The sequence below is a fragment of the Sturnus vulgaris genome, unplaced genomic scaffold (assembly GCF_052056855.1).
Source record: "Sturnus vulgaris isolate bStuVul1 unplaced genomic scaffold, bStuVul1.hap1 Scaffold_156, whole genome shotgun sequence".
Taxonomy (NCBI): Eukaryota; Metazoa; Chordata; class Aves; order Passeriformes; family Sturnidae; genus Sturnus; species Sturnus vulgaris.
Window position 1 is genome coordinate 137,501 of NW_028276073.1, and position 15,000 is coordinate 152,500.

The window sequence follows — 15,000 nt, forward strand, 5'->3', positions numbered from 1 at the left end:
GCCCTCGGCCGGCCTTTGGACGTGGCGGCCTAATGCTGGGTAGACCTGTTGCCCTCGGCCGGCCTTTGGACGTGGCGGCCTAATGCTGGGTAGACCTGTTGCCCTCGGCCGGCCTTTGGACGTGGCGGCCGAATGCTGGGTAGACCTGTTGCCCTCGGCCGGCCTTTGTACCTGACGGCCGAATGCTGGGTAGACCTGTTGCCCTCTGCCGGCCGGCCTAATGCTGGGTAGACCTGTTGCCCTCGGCCGGCCTTTGGATGTGGCGGCCTAATGCTGGGTAGACCTGTTGCCCTCGGCCGGCCTTTGGACGTGGCGGCCTAATGCTGGGTAGACCTGTTGCCCTCGGCCGGCCTTTGGACGTGGCGGCCTAATGCTGGGTAGACCTGTTGCCCTCGGCCGGCCTTTGTACCTGACGGCCGAATGCTGGGTAGACCTGTTGCCCTCGGCCGGCCGGCCTAATGCTGGGTAGACCTGTTGCCCTCGGCCGGCCTTTGGACGTGGCGGCCTAATGCTGGGTAGACCTGTTGCCCTCGGCCGGCCTTTGGACGTGGCGGCCTAATGCTGGGTAGACCTGTTGCCCTCGGCCGGCCTTTGGACGTGGCGGCCGAATGCTGGGTAGACCTGTTGCCCTCGGCCGGCCTTTGTACCTGACGGCCGAATGCTGGGTAGACCTGTTGCCCTCGGCCGGCCTTTGGACGTGGCGGCCTAATGCTGGGTAGACCTGTTGCCCTCGGCCGGCCTTTGGACGTGGCGGCCTAATGCTGGGTAGACCTCTTGCCCTCGGCCGGCCTTTGGACGTGGCGGCCTAATGCTGGGTAGACCTGTTGCCCTCGGCCGGCAGTGTTACCGGCCGGCCTAATGCTGGGTAGACCTGTTGCCCTCGGCCGGCCTTTGTACCTGACGGCCGAATGCTGGGTAGACCTGTTGCCCTCTGCCGGCCGGCCTAATGCTGGTTAGACCTGTTGCCCTCGGCCGGCCTTTGGACGTGGCGGCCTAATGCTGGGTAGACCTGTTGCCCTCGGCCGGCAGTGTTACCGGCCGGCCTAATGCTGGGTAGACCTGTTGCCCTCGGCCGGCCTTTGTACCTGACGGCCGAATGCTGGGTAGACCTGTTGCCCTCGGCCGGCCTTTGTACGTGGCAGCCTAATGCTGGGTAGACCTGTTGCCCTCGGCCGGCCTTTGTACCTGACGGCCGAATGCTGGGTAGACCTGTTGCCCTCGGCCGGCCTTTGGACGTGGCGGCCGAATGCTGGGTAGACCTGTTGCCCTCGGCCGGCCTTTGGACGTGGCGGCCGAATGCTGGGTAGACCTGTTGCCCTCGGCCGGCCTTTGGACGTGGCGGCCGAATGCTGGGTAGACCTGTTGCCCTCGGCCGGCCTTTGGACGTGGCGGCCGAATGCTGGGTAGACCTGTTGCCCTCGGCCGGCCTTTGGACGTGGCGGCCGAATGCTGGGTAGACCTGTTGCCCTCGGCCGGCCTTTGGACGTGGCGGCCTAATGCTGGGTAGACCTGTTGCCCTCGGCCGGCCTTTGGACGTGGCGGCCTAATGCTGGGTAGACCTGTTGCCCTCGGCCGGCAGTGTTACCGGCCGGCCTAATGCTGGGTAGACCTGTTGCCCTCGGCCCGCCGTGTTACCGGCCAGCCGAATGCTGGGTAGACCTGTTGCCCTCGGCCGGCAGTGTTACCTGACGGCCGAATGCTGGGTAGACCTGTTGCCCTCTGCCGGCCGTCTTTCCGGCTGGCCTAATGCTGGGTAGACCTGTTGCCCTCGGCCGGCCCTGGTACCGGCCGGCATAATGCTGGGTAGACCTGTTGCCCTCGGCCGGTCTTTGTCTCTGGCCGCCCGCGGCGTGGTAGTCCTGTTACCGTCGGCCGGCCTTGCAGCCCGGCCGCCGCGCGATGGCGCCCCGTCTCTTCCATCGGACGCGCGGCCCCCTTGTCGTCTCTGCAGCGGCGAGCACGCCTTCGGCGGTCGGCCTGCACGTCCGGCATGACCGCGGGCACTGGCAGCCCAGCAGGCAGCCCTGCTCTCGCGTCTTCTTCCCCCCGGCGAAAGGCGGGGCGTGAAGGCGGGCGACTTTCGGTCCCAGCCGTGCCCAGGTGTCCCTGCCGGCTCCGTGCGCCAGCATCCACTGGCGAGCTCCGCCGGCCTCTTCCCCAGCCGCGGCCCCTGTCCGCTCCGCCGTCATGGTGCCGGCACCCCACTTCCCCAAGCGCTCCCCGACAGGAGCAGGCAGCGTTGTCGCGCCCCCTCCCCGTGCTCGAATGGACCGCGGCCCTGCTCCGGGCTTCATTTCTGCAGCGCGCTCGCTCGCTCGCTCGCTCGCGCGCTCCCTCCCTCCCCCCCCCCTCCCCCCTCCCCCCGGCCGCCCACCCGCCGCGCTGCCGCCCTGCCGCAGGCTTGAGCGGCGCCGGGGCGGAGGAGGAAGGAACGCCACCAAAGCAAAAGGCTCCGAGAAAGCTGAACAGAGAGCTTCTTTGACCAGGGACAGACGGCGCCAATCATCCCGCCGCCATCCCTGCTTGTGCACCAGGCTCTCCGCCTGCCGACCTCGGCATCAGCCTCCCGCCGCCGCCGTGTAAACTGCCCGGTGGGACCGTGGGCGGGGGCAGGAAGAGGCTGAAAGTGCTGCCAGGGAGGCTGATGGCGGAGGGCGGGGTCGCCCCCAACCGACAATGGGCAGGGCCCGAGGCAGTCTGAAAGCGCTGCCAGGGAGGCTGATGGCGGAGGGCGGGGTCGCCCCCAACCGACAATGGGCAGGGCACGAGACCGTCTGAAAGCGCTGCCAGGGAGGCTGAGGGCGGGGGGCGGGGCGCCCCCAACCGACAATGGGCAGGGCCCGAGGCAGTCTGAAAGCGCTGCCAGGGAGGCTGAGGGCGGGGGGCGGGGCGCCCCCAGCCGACAATGGGCAGGGGCCCGAGAGAGTCTGAAAGCGCTGCCAGGGAGGCTGACGGCGGGGGGCAGGGCGCCCCCAGCCGACAATGGGCAGGGGCGGGGAAAGTCTGAAAGCGCTGCATGGGAGGTTGATGGCGGAGGGCGGGCTCGCCCCCAGCGTTAATGGGTGGCTGCGGAAGACGGGGCAGGGACAGGGAGAGGGCAGGCGGCTTCGTGCCGGCCCCGGGCGCCTCGACAGCGAGCCCTCACGGCCCCCCAAACCCGCGCCGAGGCCCCAAGAGCTCTGCAGACCTTCCGCGGAAGAACCGGCCCGAAAGCGGCCACCCGCTTGCCGACGGCGGCGCCGGTCGCCTCGATGCAGCCGCCTCCGTGGGGCGGGAAGGGGCAGGGCGAGTTGTGCCAGGGCGCGGCGGCTTTGGGCCGAGTTTCGCTGCACGTACGTGCTTCCCCTGGCTGTGCTGCGGCCCGTGAGGTTCTGTTTTGTGGGGGGGGGGGGGCTCTGTAGGTAGGGTCTCTGGGGGACGGGGGAGGAGGCGTGGGGTAGGGAGGACGCCGTTTGGGGGGGTCAGTGTGTCAGCAGGGCGAGAACCGGGCACAGGCCCTCCGTCAGCTCGGCTGTGGGCCCAAAGGGATCACAAATAAGATTTGGCAAGAGTTTTGTTTTCCGGAAAAGATTTTCTTTCCGAGTAAATAGAAGAGGCAATCATTCAAAAAAGGCAAAGAGGAAATGAAACAAATCAAATCAAATCAAAACAAAACAAAACAAAACAAAACAAAACGAAATAAAATAAAATAATAAAATGAAATGAAAAGAAATGAAATGAAATGATGAAATAAAATGTTGTCGAAAATATGTCTTGGTCTTGAAATCGATTCTGCCGGGCGGGGCAAGGCTGCTGGAGCACTTGGGCTCCGGAGCGTTAAGAGGCTGTGGGGTTTCCCCGGCTCCGAGATGGTACAAGGATGCCTCGTCTACCCGGATCCGCGAAACGTGGCCCGTCCCGCGGCGGCCAGGTCGACGCGGCTCCGGGGCCGGTGGCGTGGGACCGCCGTCGCCGGCGAAGGCGCAGCGGCGGCGGCCGTGGCCGCGACGACCAGGTCTACACGACTCCGGGAAACTTGGCCGGTCCCGCGGCGGCCAGGTCTACTGGGCTCCGGGATGGGCGGCCGCCGTGGCCGCGGCGACCAGGTCTACCCGCCTCCGGGACCGGCGGCGTGGGTCCGCCGTCGAGGGCGAGGGCGCTGCGACGGCCGCGGCGACCGGGTCTACCTAGCTCCGGTGCGACCCGGGCTGCGTGCAGCATGGCGAAGGTAGACCTGTGGTCCGCATCACGGCGTGGGCAGACCTGGTGTCCGCAGCATGGAGCGGGTAGACATGTTGTCCGCCGCATGGAGTGGGTAGACCTGTTGTCCGCGTAATGGAGTAGTTAGACCTGGTGTCCGCAGCTTGGAGTGGGTAGACCTGTTGTCCGCAGCAAGCCGTGGGTAGACCTGTTGTCCGCAGCAAGCCGTGGGTAGACCTGGTGTCCGCAGCATGCCCTGGGTAGACCTGGTGTCCGCAGCTTGGTAGACCTGTTGCCCGTTTCATGGCTGGGTAGACCTGGTGTCCGCAGCAAGCCGTGGGTAGACCTGGTGTCCGCAGCTTGGTAGACCTGTTGCCCGATTCATGGCTGGGTAGACCTGTTGTCCGCAGCATTGAGTTGGTAGACCTGGTGTCCGCAGCATGCCCTGGGTAGACCTGGTGTCCGCAGCTTGGTAGACCTGTTGCCCGTTTCATGGCTGGGTAGACCTGTTGTCCGCAGCATTGAGTTGGTAGACCTGGTGTCCGCAGCATGCCCTGGGTAGACCTGGTGTCCGCAGCTTGGTAGACCTGTTGCCCGTTTCATGGCTGGGTAGACCTGGTGTCCGCAGCAAGCCGTGAGTAGACCTGTTGCCCGTTTCATGGCTGGGTAGACCTGGTGTCCGCAGCATGACCTGGGTAGACCTGGTGTCCGCAGCTTGGTAGACCTGTTGCCCGTTTCATGGCTGGGTAGACCTGGTGTCCGCAGCAAGCCGTGGGTAGACCTGGTGTCCGGAGCTTGGTAGACCTGTTGCCCGATTCATGCCTGGGTAGACCTGTTGTCCGCAGCATTGAGTGGGTAGACCTGGTGTCCGCAGCATGCCCTGGGTAGACCTGGTGTCCGCAGCTTGGTAGACCTGTTGCCCGTTTCATAGCTGGGTAGACCTGGTGTCCGCAGCTTGGTAGACCTGTTGCCCGTTTCATGGCTGGGTAGACCTGGTGTCCGCAGCAAGCCGTGAGTAGACCTGTTGCCCGTTTCATGGCTGGGTAGACCTGGTGTCCGCAGCATGCCCTGGGTAGACCTGGTGTCCGCAGCTTGGTAGACCTGTTGCCCGTTTCATGGCTGGGTAGACCTGTTGTCCGCAGCAAGCCGTGAGTAGACCTGTTGCCCGTTTCATGGCTGGGTAGACCTGTTGTCCGCAGCATGCCCTGGGTAGACCTGGTGTCCGCAGCTTGGTAGACCTGTTGCCCGTTTCATGGCTGGGTAGACCTGGTGTCCGCAGCAAGCCGTGGGTAGACCTGCTGCCCGTTTCATGGCTGGGTAGACCTGGTGTCCGCAGCAAGCCGTGGGTAGACCTGGTGTCCGCAGCTTGGTAGACCTGTTGCCCGTTTCATGGCTGGGTAGACCTGTTGTCCGCAGCATTGAGTTGGTAGACCTGGTGTCCGCTACATACCCTGGGTAGACCTGGTGTCCGCAGCTTGGTAGACCTGTTGCCCGTTTCATGGCTGGGTAGACCTGGTGTCCGCAGCATTGAGATGGTAGACCTGTTGCCCGTTTCATGGCTGGGTAGACCTGTTGTCCGCAGCTTGGTAGACCTGTTGCCCGATTCATGGCTGGGTAGACCTGGTGTCCGCAGCAAGCCGTGAGTAGACCTGTTGCCCGTTTCATGGCTGGGTAGACCTGGTGTCCGCAGCATGCCCTGGGTAGACCTGTTGTCCGCAGCTTGGTAGACCTGTTGCCCGTTTCATGGCTGGGTAGACCTGGTGTCCGCAGCAAGCCGTGAGTAGACCTGTTGCCCGTTTCATGGCTGGGTAGACCTGTTGTCCGCAGCATGCCCTGGGTAGACCTGGTGTCCGCAGCTTGGTAGACCTGTTGCCCGTTTCATGGCTGGGTAGACCTGGTGTCCGCAGCAAGCCGTGGGTAGACCTGGTGTCCGCAGCTTGGTAGACCTGTTGCCCGTTTCATGGCTGGGTAGACCTGTTGTCCGCAGCATTGAGTTGGTAGACCTGTTGCCCGTTTCATGGCTGGGTAGACCTGGTGTCCGCAGCTTGGTAGACCTGTTGCCCGTTTCATGGCTGGGTAGACCTGGTGTCCGCAGCAAGCCGTGGGTAGACCTGGTGTCCGGAGCTTGGTAGACCTGTTGCCCGATTCATGCCTGGGTAGACCTGTTGTCCGCAGCAAGCCGTGGGTAGACCTGGTGTCCGCAGCATGCCCTGGGTAGACCTGGTGTCCGCAGCTTGGTAGACCTGTTGCCCGATTCATGCCTGGGTAGACCTGTTGTCCGCAGCAAGCCGTGGGTAGACCTGGTGTCCGCAGCATGCCCTGGGTAGACCTGGTGTCCGCAGCTTGGTAGACCTGTTGCCCGATTCATGCCTGGGTAGACCTGTTGTCCGCAGCAAGCCGTGGGTAGACCTGGTGTCCGCAGCATGCCCTGGGTAGACCTGGTGTCCGCAGCTTGGTAGACCTGTTGCCCGTTTCATGGCTGGGTAGACCTGTTGTCCGCAGCAAGCCGTGAGTAGACCTGTTGCCCGTTTCATGGCTGGGTAGACCTGGTGTCCGCAGCATGCCCTGGGTAGACCTGGTGTCCGCAGCTTGGTAGACCTGTTGCCCGTTTCATGGCTGGGTAGACCTGGTGTCCGCAGCAAGCCGTGGGTAGACCTGGTGTCCGCAGCTTGGTAGACCTGTTGCCCGATTCATGGCTGGGTAGACCTGTTGTCCGCAGCATTGAGTTGGTAGACCTGGTGTCCGCAGCATGCCCTGGGTAGACCTGGTGTCCGCAGCTTGGTAGACCTGTTGCCCGTTTCATGGCTGGGTAGACCTGGTGTCCGCAGCAAGCCGTGAGTAGACCTGTTGCCCGTTTCATGGCTGGGTAGACCTGTTGTCCGCAGCATGCCCTGGGTAGACCTGGTGTCCGCAGCTTGGTAGACCTGTTGCCCGTTTCATGGCTGGGTAGACTTGTTGTCCGCAGCAAGCCGTGGGTAGACCTGGTGTCCGCAGCATGCCCTGGGTAGACCTGGTGTCCGCAGCTTGGTAGACCTGTTGCCCGTTTCATGGCTGGGTAGACCTGGTGTCCGCAGCAAGCCGTGGGTAGACCTGGTGTCCGCAGCATGCCCTGGGTAGACCTGGTGTCCGCAGCTTGGTAGACCTGTTGCCCGTTTCATGGCTGGGTAGACCTGGTGTCCGCAGCAAGCCGTGAGTAGACCTGTTGCCCGTTTCATGGCTGGGTAGACCTGTTGTCCGCAGCATGCCCTGGGTAGACCTGTTGTCCGCAGCTTGGTAGACCTGTTGCCCGTTTCATGGCTGGGTAGACCTGGTGTCCGCAGCAAGCCGTGAGTAGACCTGTTGCCCGTTTCATGGCTGGGTAGACCTGGTGTCCGCAGCAAGCCGTGAGTAGACCTGGTGTCCGCAGCTTGGTAGACCTGTTGCCCGTTTCATGGCTGGGTAGACCTGGTGTCCGCAGCAAGACGTGAGTAGACCTGTTGCCCGTTTCATGGCTGGGTAGACCTGGTGTCCGCAGCATGCCCTGGGTAGACCTGGTGTCCGCAGCTTGGTAGACCTGTTGCCCGTTTCATGGCTGGGTAGACCTGGTGTCCGCAGCAAGCCGTGAGTAGACCTGTTGCCCGTTTCATGGCTGGGTAGACCTGGTGTCCGCAGCATGCCCTGGGTAGACCTGGTGTCCGCAGCTTGGTAGACCTGTTGCCCGTTTCATGGCTGGGTAGACCTGGTGTCCGCAGCATGCCCTGGGTAGACCTGGTGTCCGCAGCTTGGTAGACCTGTTGCCCGATTCATGCCTGGGTAGACCTGTTGTCCGCAGCATGCCCTGGGTAGACCTGGTGTCCGCAGCATGCCCTGGGTAGACCTGGTGTCCGCAGCTTGGTAGACCTGTTGCCCGTTTCATGGCTGGGTAGACCTGGTGTCCGCAGCAAGCCGTGAGTAGACCTGTTGCCCGTTTCATGGCTGGGTAGACCTGGTGTCCGCAGCATGCCCTGGGTAGACCTGGTGTCCGCAGCTTGGTAGACCTGTTGCCCGTTTCATGGCTGGGTAGACCTGGTGTCCGCAGCAAGCCGTGAGTAGACCTGTTGCCCGTTTCATGGCTGGGTAGACCTGGTGTCCGCAGCATGCCCTGGGTAGACCTGGTGTCCGCAGCTTGGTAGACCTGTTGCCCGTTTCATGGCTGGGTAGACCTGGTGTCCGCAGCAAGCCGTGGGTAGACCTGGTGTCCGGAGCTTGGTAGACCTGTTGCCCGATTCATGCCTGGGTAGACCTGTTGTCCGCAGCATGCCCTGGGTAGACCTGGTGTCCGCAGCATGCCCTGGGTAGACCTGGTGTCCGCAGCTTGGTAGACCTGTTGCCCGTTTCATGGCTGGGTAGACCTGGTGTCCGCAGCATGCCCTGGGTAGACCTGGTGTCCGCAGCTTGGTAGACCTGTTGCCCGTTTCATGGCTGGGTAGACCTGGTGTCCGCAGCAAGCCGTGGGTAGACCTGGTGTCCGGAGCTTGGTAGACCTGTTGCCCGATTCATGCCTGGGTAGACCTGTTGTCCGCAGCATTGAGTGGGTAGACCTGGTGTCCGCAGCATGCCCTGGGTAGACCTGGTGTCCGCAGCTTGGTAGACCTGTTGCCCGTTTCATGGCTTGGTAGACCTGTTGTCCGCAGCAAGCCGTGAGTAGACCTGTTGCCCGTTTCATGGCTGGGTAGACCTGTTGTCCGCAGCATGCCCTGGGTAGACCTGGTGTCCGCAGCTTGGTAGACCTGTTGCCCGTTTCATGGCTGGGTAGACCTGTTGTCCGCAGCAAGCCGTGGGTAGACCTGGTGTCCGCAGCATGCCCTGGGTAGACCTGGTGTCCGCAGCTTGGTAGACCTGTTGCCCGTTTCATGGCTGGGTAGACCTGGTGTCCGCAGCAAGCCGTGGGTAGACCTGGTGTCCGCAGCATGCCCTGGGTAGACCTGGTGTCCGCAGCTTGGTAGACCTGTTGCCCGTTTCATGGCTGGGTAGACCTGGTGTCCGCAGCAAGCCGTGAGTAGACCTGTTGCCCGTTTCATGGCTGGGTAGACCTGTTGTCCGCAGCATGCCCTGGGTAGACCTGTTGTCCGCAGCTTGGTAGACCTGTTGCCCGTTTCATGGCTGGGTAGACCTGGTGTCCGCAGCAAGCCGTGAGTAGACCTGTTGCCCGTTTCATGGCTGGGTAGACCTGGTGTCCGCAGCAAGCCGTGAGTAGACCTGGTGTCCGCAGCTTGGTAGACCTGTTGCCCGTTTCATGGCTGGGTAGACCTGGTGTCCGCAGCAAGACGTGAGTAGACCTGTTGCCCGTTTCATGGCTGGGTAGACCTGGTGTCCGCAGCATGCCCTGGGTAGACCTGGTGTCCGCAGCTTGGTAGACCTGTTGCCCGTTTCATGGCTGGGTAGACCTGGTGTCCGCAGCAAGCCGTGAGTAGACCTGTTGCCCGTTTCATGGCTGGGTAGACCTGGTGTCCGCAGCATGCCCTGGGTAGACCTGTTGTCCGCAGCTTGGTAGACCTGTTGCCCGTTTCATGGCTGGGTAGACCTGGTGTCCGCAGCATGCCCTGGGTAGACCTGGTGTCCGCAGCTTGGTAGACCTGTTGCCCGATTCATGCCTGGGTAGACCTGTTGTCCGCAGCATGCCCTGGGTAGACCTGGTGTCCGCAGCATGCCCTGGGTAGACCTGGTGTCCGCAGCTTGGTAGACCTGTTGCCCGTTTCATGGCTGGGTAGACCTGGTGTCCGCAGCAAGCCGTGAGTAGACCTGTTGCCCGTTTCATGGCTGGGTAGACCTGGTGTCCGCAGCATGCCCTGGGTAGACCTGGTGTCCGCAGCTTGGTAGACCTGTTGCCCGTTTCATGGCTGGGTAGACCTGGTGTCCGCAGCAAGCCGTGAGTAGACCTGTTGCCCGTTTCATGGCTGGGTAGACCTGGTGTCCGCAGCATGCCCTGGGTAGACCTGGTGTCCGCAGCTTGGTAGACCTGTTGCCCGTTTCATGGCTGGGTAGACCTGGTGTCCGCAGCAAGCCGTGGGTAGACCTGGTGTCCGGAGCTTGGTAGACCTGTTGCCCGATTCATGCCTGGGTAGACCTGTTGTCCGCAGCATGCCCTGGGTAGACCTGGTGTCCGCAGCATGCCCTGGGTAGACCTGGTGTCCGCAGCTTGGTAGACCTGTTGCCCGTTTCATGGCTGGGTAGACCTGGTGTCCGCAGCAAGCCGTGAGTAGACCTGTTGCCCGTTTCATGGCTGGGTAGACCTGGTGTCCGCAGCATGCCCTGGGTAGACCTGGTGTCCGCAGCTTGGTAGACCTGTTGCCCGTTTCATGGCTGGGTAGACCTGGTGTCCGCAGCAAGCCGTGAGTAGACCTGTTGCCCGTTTCATGGCTGGGTAGACCTGGTGTCCGCAGCATGCCCTGGGTAGACCTGGTGTCCGCAGCTTGGTAGACCTGTTGCCCGTTTCATGGCTGGGTAGACCTGGTGTCCGCAGCAAGCCGTGGGTAGACCTGGTGTCCGGAGCTTGGTAGACCTGTTGCCCGATTCATGCCTGGGTAGACCTGTTGTCCGCAGCATTGAGTGGGTAGACCTGGTGTCCGCAGCATGCCCTGGGTAGACCTGGTGTCCGCAGCTTGGTAGACCTGTTGCCCGTTTCATGGCTGGGTAGACCTGGTGTCCGCAGCAAGCCGTGAGTAGACCTGTTGCCCGTTTCATGGCTGGGTAGACCTGGTGTCCGCAGCATGCCCTGGGTAGACCTGGTGTCCGCAGCTTGGTAGACCTGTTGCCCGTTTCATGGCTGGGTAGACCTGGTGTCCGCAGCAAGCCGTGGGTAGACCTGGTGTCCGGAGCTTGGTAGACCTGTTGCCCGATTCATGCCTGGGTAGACCTGTTGTCCGCAGCATTGAGTGGGTAGACCTGGTGTCCGCAGCATGCCCTGGGTAGACCTGGTGTCCGCAGCTTGGTAGACCTGTTGCCCGTTTCATGGCTGGGTAGACCTGGTGTCCGCAGCAAGCCGTGAGTAGACCTGTTGCCCGTTTCATGGCTGGGTAGACCTGGTGTCCGCAGCATGCCCTGGGTAGACCTGGTGTCCGCAGCTTGGTAGACCTGTTGCCCGTTTCATGGCTGGGTAGACCTGTTGTCCGCAGCAAGCCGTGGGTAGACCTGGTGTCCGGAGCTTGGTAGACCTGTTGCCCGATTCATGCCTGGGTAGACCTGTTGTCCGCAGCATTGAGTGGGTAGACCTGGTGTCCGCAGCATGCCCTGGGTAGACCTGTTGTCCGCAGCTTGGTAGACCTGTTGCCCGTTTCATGGCTGGGTAGACCTGTTGTCCGCAGCAAGCCGTGAGTAGACCTGTTGCCCGTTTCATGACTGGGTAGACCTGGTGTCCGCAGCATGCCCTGGGTAGACCTGGTGTCCGCAGCTTGGTAGACCTGTTGCCCGTTTCATGGCTGGGTAGACCTGGTGTCCGCAGCAAGCCGTGAGTAGACCTGTTGCCCGTTTCATGGCTGGGTAGACCTGGTGTCCGCAGCATGCCCTGGGTAGACCTGGTGTCCGCAGCTTGGTAGACCTGTTGCCCGTTTCATGGCTGGGTAGACCTGTTGTCCGCAGCAAGCCGTGGGTAGACCTGGTGTCCGCAGCTTGGTAGACCTGTTGCCCGATTCATGCCTGGGTAGACCTGTTGTCCGCAGCAAGCCGTGGGTAGACCTGGTGTCCGCAGCTTGGTAGACCTGTTGCCCGTTTCATGGCTGGGTAGACCTGGTGTCCGCAGCATTGAGTTGGTAGACCTGGTGTCCGCAGCAAGCCGTGGGTAGACCTGGTGTCCGCAGCTTGGTAGACCTGTTGCCCGTTTCATGGCTGGGTAGACCTGTTGTCCGCAGCATTGAGTTGGTAGACCTGTTGCCCGTTTCATGGCTGGGTAGACCTGGTGTCCGCAGCTTGGTAGACCTGTTGCCCGTTTCATGGCTGGGTAGACCTGGTGTCCGCAGCAAGCCGTGAGTAGACCTGGTGCCCGTTTCATGGCTGGGTAGACCTGGTGTCCGCAGCAAGCCGTGGGTAGACCTGGTGTCCGCAGCTTGGTAGACCTGTTGCCCGATTCATGGCTGGGTAGACCTGTTGTCCGCAGCAAGCCGTGGGTAGACCTGGTGTCCGCAGCATGCCCTGGGTAGACCTGGTGTCCGCAGCTTGGTAGACCTGTTGCCCGTTTCATGGCTGGGTAGACCTGGTGTCCGCAGCAAGCCGTGGGTAGACCTGGTGTCCGCAGCTTGGTAGACCTGTTGCCCGTTTCATGGCTGGGTAGACCTGTTGTCCGCAGCATTGAGTTGGTAGACCTGGTGTCCGCAGCAAGCCGTGGGTAGACCTGGTGTCCGCAGCATGCCCTGGGTAGACCTGGTGTCCGCAGCTTGGTAGACCTGTTGCCCGTTTCATGCCTGGGTAGACCTGTTGTCCGCAGCAAGCCGTGGGTAGACCTGGTGTCCGCAGCATGCCCTGGGTAGACCTGGTGTCCGCAGCTTGGTAGACCTGTTGCCCGTTTCATGGCTGGGTAGACCTGTTGTCCGCTGCAAGCCGTGAGTAGACCTGTTGCCCGTTTCATGGCTGGGTAGACCTGGTGTCCGCAGCATGCCCTGGGTAGACCTGGTGTCCGCAGCTGGGTAGACCTGTTGCCCGTTTCATGGCTGGGTAGACCTGGTGTCCGCAGCAAGCCGTGGGTAGACCTGGTGTCCGCAGCATGCCCTGGGTAGACCTGGTGTCCGCAGCTTGGTAGACCTGTTGCCCGTTTCATGGCTGGGTAGACCTGGTGTCCGCAGCAAGCCGTGAGTAGACCTGTTGCCCGTTTCATGGCTGGGTAGACCTGGTGTCCGCAGCATGCCCTGGGTAGACCTGGTGTCCGCAGCTTGGTAGACCTGTTGCCCGTTTCATGGCTGGGTAGACCTGGTGTCCGCAGCAAGCCGTGGGTAGACCTGGTGTCCGGAGCTTGGTAGACCTGTTGCCCGATTCATGCCTGGGTAGACCTGTTGTCCGCAGCATGCCCTGGGTAGACCTGGTGTCCGCAGCATGCCCTGGGTAGACCTGGTGTCCGCAGCTTGGTAGACCTGTTGCCCGTTTCATGGCTGGGTAGACCTGGTGTCCGCAGCAAGCCGTGAGTAGACCTGTTGCCCGTTTCATGGCTGGGTAGACCTGGTGTCCGCAGCATGCCCTGGGTAGACCTGGTGTCCGCAGCTTGGTAGACCTGTTGCCCGTTTCATGGCTGGGTAGACCTGGTGTCCGCAGCAAGCCGTGAGTAGACCTGTTGCCCGTTTCATGGCTGGGTAGACCTGGTGTCCGCAGCATGCCCTGGGTAGACCTGGTGTCCGCAGCTTGGTAGACCTGTTGCCCGTTTCATGGCTGGGTAGACCTGGTGTCCGCAGCAAGCCGTGGGTAGACCTGGTGTCCGGAGCTTGGTAGACCTGTTGCCCGATTCATGCCTGGGTAGACCTGTTGTCCGCAGCATTGAGTGGGTAGACCTGGTGTCCGCAGCATGCCCTGGGTAGACCTGGTGTCCGCAGCTTGGTAGACCTGTTGCCCGTTTCATGGCTGGGTAGACCTGGTGTCCGCAGCAAGCCGTGAGTAGACCTGTTGCCCGTTTCATGGCTGGGTAGACCTGTTGTCCGCAGCATGCCCTGGGTAGACCTGGTGTCCGCAGCTTGGTAGACCTGTTGCCCGTTTCATGGCTGGGTAGACCTGGTGTCCGCAGCAAGCCGTGGGTAGACCTGGTGTCCGCAGCATGCCCTGGGTAGACCTGGTGTCCGCAGCTTGGTAGACCTGTTGCCCGTTTCATGGCTGGGTAGACCTGGTGTCCGCAGCAAGCCGTGGGTAGACCTGGTGTCCGCAGCAAGCCGTGGGTAGACCTGGTGTCCGCAGCATGCCCTGGGTAGACCTGGTGTCCGCAGCTTGGTAGACCTGTTGCCCGTTTCATGGCTGGGTAGACCTGTTGTCCGCAGCAAGCCGTGGGTAGACCTGGTGTCCGCAGCATGCCCTGGGTAGACCTGGTGTCCGCAGCTTGGTAGACCTGTTGCCCTTTTCATGCCCTGGGTAGACCTGGTGTCCGCAGCTGGGTAGACCTGTTGTCCGCAGCAAGCCGTGGGTAGACCTGGTGTCCGCAGCATGCCCTGGGTAGACCTGGTGTCCGCAGCTTGGTAGACCTGTTGCCCGTTTCATGGCTGGGTAGACCTGTTGTCCGCAGCAAGCCGTCGGTAGACCTGTTGCCCGTTTCATGGCTGGTAGACCTGTTGTCCGCTGCCGGCCTGGAAGTACTCCAAGGGGTCGCTGTTTCTCGCTGCCTCCGGCTATGTCATCGTAGAAGGCGGCGTGCGCCACTGCGCCCCCTCGGTCACGTACATCGGTTCTCTTTCCGGCCTCCGCCGCTTCGGGCCCATCTGTCCGTATTATGGGAACGAGGTGACGGGCCGTATCCCCACAGGCTGTTGCCGTGCCTGTGTCCGTGGCGGAGAAGGGCGGACGCGCGTGCGGTCGCCAGGGCCAGAAGAACACCGCCGATGTCGGGGCGAGTCGCGTGGCTTCGTCCGGCTTCCCGTCTTACCCAGTTCGACTGGGACAGGTTAGCCCAGAGAGAGAGACCGATGCGATCCGAGAGCCGCTCCCCGGCCCAGGCGAGGCTGCGTGCTCAGTCGGGGGAGAAGCGAGAAAGCCCCCAGAGAGACCGATGCGATCCGAGAGCCGCTCCCCGGCCCAGGCCGAGGCTGCGTGTTCAGTCCGGGGGAGAAGCGAGAAAGCCCCCAGAGAGAGCGATGCGATCCGAGAGCCACCGCGCTCCCCCGGCCCAGGCGAGGCTGCGTT